Source organism: Silene latifolia, chromosome Y (genome assembly GCF_048544455.1).
Source record: "Silene latifolia isolate original U9 population chromosome Y, ASM4854445v1, whole genome shotgun sequence".
NCBI classification, from domain to species: domain Eukaryota; kingdom Viridiplantae; phylum Streptophyta; class Magnoliopsida; order Caryophyllales; family Caryophyllaceae; genus Silene; species Silene latifolia.
The window spans coordinates 451,175,351-451,181,350 of NC_133538.1; positions in this window are offsets into that span (position 1 = coordinate 451,175,351).

The window sequence follows — 6,000 nt, forward strand, 5'->3', positions numbered from 1 at the left end:
AAAGTATTGAACAAAGATGAAGACATTTTTGGTGGCTGGGATGCTTGGGCTGAAACCTGTCGTACACCATTCCAGCTTGACACGGACATGGTATATAACAAAACATATACTCTATAACATTTTTTTAAGGATTACTTTTATTGATCTAAGCGACACACGATGGAGATCTTTCTGCCTGTGTTATCTGGTGACGGTGATCATTGCAGTTGCACCTGCATAAACTTTCTAACCGAGCAGATTGACTACTTTGACAACCGCAAATACGAAGACCCATTAGAAACGCTGCCTGACGGAGGGTTAGCACGTATTTCGGTAAGTATGCGAACTCAAAAATTCCGCCAATATCTATGGGTCATATTACTTTAACACACTGACGTGTATTCACGTTTAGGCAAATATAATGGGGAAGTATTTGGTGTCGAAAGGGCTGTCTAAGGGTTCAAAGGTCAGCGGGTTTAAGATCGTAAACATTGAGTTCAGTTGGCAAGGTAAAGGGTATTCGAGAAATGACTGTGGTGTTTTCCTGATGCTACATATGCTGTTTTACCGCAGAAAGCCTTTTTAATGTGACATCGGGAAAGAGGAGGCTATGAGTTTGTACCGTGCTGAGATTGCTGCAACCCTCGTCCTCTGTGACCTTAACAGTTACAGAGAAGACATCTTGCGCCGGGTTGGTAATTTCAAAGACACTGCTGGACATCCGTTGACAAGAAAGTTGAACGTTGGTAAGAGGAAAACAGATGGTGACATAGGACCGAGCACCACAAAACGTGCCCGCATTCCTGAATCTGAAGAGCCCGTGATGAATGCGACACCTGTTTCCATGCGCATTCCGTCTGGTAAAGCCCTCCCCTCTGTTAAGAGCCAGCCTCGTTTAGAGGGGGTGTACGTATTTATGAGTCTCTGGGTACTCTATCGAGTAGGCCCTACTCTGTCGAGTAAGGGCGAGTTGCAGATTAAAATAGTTTCTGACCTGTTGGGTACTCGATCGAGTAACGTGGATACTCGATCGAGTATGGGGGCACTCGATCGAGTACACAAAGAGTTTTTAAGATTTTTTACACCCTCTTTATGTTGTGTCGGTATGGTTGTTGTCTTTGAGTCGGGTTGAGTTTGGGTTAGTAACATGTTTTATGTTGAGTTTTGTTTTGGTTATTGAGTCGGGAGTGCGTAGTGTGTGTCTTTGATTTGTTGTGGTTGGAACTTCGGGGTCGAAGTTCTTTTTAAGGAGGGAAGACTGTAATACTACGTATTTATGAGTCTCTAGGTACTCTATTGAGTAGGCCTTACTCTGTCGAGTAAGGGCGAGTTGCAGATTAAAATAGTTTCTGACCTGTTGGGTACTCGATCGAGTAACGTGGATACTCGATCGAGTAAGGGGGCACTCGATCGAGTACCTTAGCTACTCGATCGAGTAGCCTGTTTACGGGGGATGATTTCTCGGGTTTTGTAAATAATGCGATTAGAGTATATAATACTTCTGTCATTGTTCTTAACACACTTTTTAAAACCTAATCTCTGTGAGAAGAGAAATCAAACTACGTCATTCGCTTTAATTGCATTGTTGGCAAATCCCGGAGCTTGGAAGGTCGGATTTCACCTTTCTTTATACCGTTGTGATCCTTGCGTCGAGGGTTAGACCTATATACCTTTTTTATGATGTTTCTTTAAAGTTAGTTAAACCCTAATTTGGGGATTTGGGGGTTTTGTTTTTTGTATGATTGGTAGTGATTATGTGTTTGTATATTAGGAGGAGGATTCGTAGAGGAAGCGTTTTGATATCAGCTGTGAGATCGTCTAATTGTTGTGCTTTCCAGGTAGGGTTTCCCTACTCAGTATTAATTACATAATGTGTGGTGATTGTGTTGTAGTTAGTGATTGTTGATTGATTCAGACGGTTGTCGATGTTGTATTGTGATTGCTGATTGTTTGTCTCTGGTTCTCGAGATGCGTTCTCGGCTGAGTGGAGTCACTTGCGGGAGTGGCTTCACACCCTAGTTTCGCCCGTCGTGGAACCCGCCACGAAAGGGGATGTGCACATTGATGGGACAGGGTTATCGCTCGGTATGATGAGCGGGGATTTGGTGGGTACGGCTGCGGTCCCCCACTGGTAGTGCTGGTCCAGTGGATAGTCGGTGACGGAGATTGATTGGAGTGGGTGATTGTTTGTGACTGCTTGAGCTGTCTTGATTACTGTATTGTTGGTTATATAAATTGTGTGAATAGTACTGACCCCGGTTTGTTGTTTTAAAACCTGCGGTGATCCATTCGGGGATGGTGAGCAGATATTGAGCAGGTATGAGTTGAGTACTGGGATAGCTAGGATGTGCCACAGTCTGATGATAGAAGTCTTTCGCTGTAGCTTAGTAGTTTTCATAAACATTTCAGTTAGATCAGTAGACAGTTGGTTTGAGAACATGTATACTTATTTTGGTTTGGTTTTTGGATTGTAACCTTTCACTAAAGTATTTCTATTTAAACGCTTTTTCATTATTGTTTATTTGATTATCATTGCCTCGGGTTACCGAGATGGTAACATCCTTATACCTGGATGGTGCTGGTAAGGCACTTTGAGTATGGGGGTATTATAAAATTGTATCAAAGCGACGATCCTGAAACCTGTAACCATTGAACCTAATGAATATAGGGAATCAATTAAAATGAACCAGGGGTAAAGATTGTAGAAGCTAATGCAAAGGCTTGGGAGACGTCCTAAAGTCGCGAACTCGCCCTACAATTTTGAACCGGTCACATGGGGGGAGGGGTGTACGTCAAGTCGTATGTGTTGTTTGTTCGCTTGTGTGTAGATGTGATGAAGTATGTTGTAATTGTTGGAAGTTTGAAGTAGAAGGTTGAGAATATGAATGAAAGATTGATGAGACATATAGAACTGTGTTGGAATAAGAAGCATGTTGGATGTTTACTATGTGGCGTTTGATAACATGATTTAGTTGTTTCGTTAATCATATGAAGAGTTGAGTGGCATAGTATGCTTAACTATAATATAATGTTGTGTTTATAAAGTTGTTTTATATGTTAGGATATGATATAGCATGCGGGTAGCAAATTCGAGTTAGCATGACTCGATCGAGTGGGTCTGACTCGATCGAGTGTTTATTTGACGATTTTGTAACCAGAATCATGTTTTTGGGTACTCGATCGAGTACCTCAGGCACTCGATCGAGTAGGGGGTCACTCGATCGAGTAGCCTGGCTACTCGGTCGAGTATGTTAGAGATCAGAAGGTCTGTTTGGGGTCTGATGTCGAGGCACTCGATCGAGTATGGGGGGCACTCGATCGAGTAGCCTCTTACTCGATCGAGTAGGTTTAGGCACTCGATTGAGTGTGTTCTGGGCAGTTCGCTTTCGTGTTTTGAGGTTTTAGTGCGTATTTTTATATCTACCCTTTCTTATATAGTTTCAAGATGCCGCCCAAGAGAAACGCGTATTATGCGAGAGCTGAGACCATGAATATGGATGATATCGTTAAGATGTTGGAGCACCAAGATGCTCTTACTGAGGCCTTAAAGAAAGTGAATAAGGATAAGGAGGTTGATCACTCTAAGATTAGTCTCTATATAGCGAGGTTTAACCCAAAAGAGTACACGGGAACCGGGGAACCAAACCTTCTTGACAACTGGCATCGTGAGATGGAGAACATACTAGACCTGGTTCACTGTCCTGATGAGATGAAAGTAGAACAAGCCGCGTTCTACCTGAGGGAAGCAGCTGGCAAGTGGTGGGATACGGTGAAGGTGAGTGCTAGAGAGATGTATGCGAACCAGGGCTTACCTGCTATACCTTAGGAAGAGTTTCGGAGGGCTATGAGGAAGGAGTTTGTACCGAAACATGTGAGGAGTAAGCTGAGAGAGGAGTTTGATGGGTTTAAGATGACATCTGACATAATATACAAACACATAATCACTACCAATCATACAAACAACAAATCCCCCAAATCCCCAAATTAGGGTTTAACCAACTTTAAAGAAACATCATAAAAAAAGGTATATAGGCCTTACCCTCGACGCAAGGATCACAACGGTATAAAGAAAGGTGAAATCCGACCTTCCAAGCTCCGGGATTTGCCAACAATGCGATTAAAACGAATGACGTAGTTTGATTTCTCTTCTCACAGAGATTAGGTTTTAAAAAGTGTTTTAAGAACAATGACGGAAGTATTATATACTCTAATCGCATTATAAACAAAACCCGAGAAATCATCCCCCGTAAACCGTCTACTCGATCGAGTAGCTAAGGTACTCGATCGAGTGCCCCCTTACTCGATCGAGTATCCACGTTACTCGATCGAGTACCCAACAGGTCAGAAATTATTTTAATCTGCAACTCGCCCTTACTCGACAGAGTAAGGCTTACTCGATAGAGTACCCAAAGACTCATAAATACGTAGTATTACAGTCTTCCCTCCTTAAAAAGAACTTCGTCCCCGAAGTTCCAACCACAAAAAATCAAAGACACACACTACGCACTCCCGACTCAACAACCAAAACAAAACTCAACATAAAACATGTTACTAACCCAAACTCAACCCGACTCAAAGACAACAACCATACCGACACAACATAAAGAGGGTGTAAAAACTCTTAAAAACTCTTTGCGATCATCTCCTACCCCCTAAAAGAAACAAGGTTACGTCCCCGTAACCATACATACCTGATCAAAAAGGAAAGGGTAACGCTCTCTCATGGCATCCTCTGCCTCCCATGTAGCTTCCTCAGTCTCGTGGTTAGACCAAAGGATCTTAAGCAAAACTGTCTCACCACTCCTAGTCTTCCTGACCTTCCGGTCAAGGATCTGCTTAGGTACCTCAAGATATGATAAGGACTCATCTAGCTCTAAGCTCCCTGCTTCTAACACATGTGACGGGTCACTCACATACTTCCGCAGCTGCGATACATAAAACACATTATGCACTCTCTCTAACGCAGCCGGTAAAGCCAGACGATATGCAACCTCCCCAACTCGCTCTAAGATCTCATAAGGCCCGATGAACTTCTGACTCAGCTTGCCTTTCTTCCCAAATCTCATAACCCCACGCATAGGAGACACTTTCAGAAGAACCTTATCCCCAACCTGAAACTCTATATCCCGGCGATGTAGATCTGCATAACTCTTTTGCCTATCCTAAGCTGCTCTCATCCGTTCCCTGATCATCTTAATCTGTTCAACCATCTCATGTACCATCTCTGGTCCTAGAACCACTGCCTCAGCACTGTCGTCCCAACAAATCGGACTCCTGCATCTCCTCCCATATAAAGCCTCAAACGGTGCCATGCCAATACTAGTGTGGTAGCTGTTGTTGTAAGAAAACTCTATCAAATCCAACCTCTGTTCCCAGCTACCACCAAAGTCCATCACACAAGCTCGTAACATATCCTCAAGAGTTTTGATTGTTCTCTCAGTCTGACCATCTGTCGCAGGATGAAAAGTTGTACTCATCTTCAAAGTTGTTCCCAAAGATTCCTGCAACTCTTTCCAAAACCTTGAGATAAATCTCGCATCTCTGTCGGACACTATGTCCTTAGGGACTCCATGTAACTTTAGCACATTCTTTCGATAAGCCAAATCTAATTGTGCTTTAGTCCATGTATCTTTCATTGGTACAAAGTGAGCTGACTTGGTCAGTCGATCCACTATTACCCATATCATGTTGTTACCCTGTTGACTCTTTGGCAAACCCACGATGAAATCCATAGAAATGGATTCCCACTTCCACTCAGGTACCTCTAAAGACTGAATCTTACCTTGTGGTCGTCGCTGTTCCCCTTTAACTCTCTGGCATGTCAAACAACGGGACACAAACTCAACTGTTTCTTTCTTCATCCCAGGCCACCAAAACGTGTTCTTAAAATCCTTGTATAGCTTGTCACCACCTGGATGTAGTGAATACGGTGTACAATGTGCCTATGTCATGATTGTCTTTTTCAGCTCCTCATCATTAGGGACACACAACCTACCGTCGAACCTCAAACTACCATATATA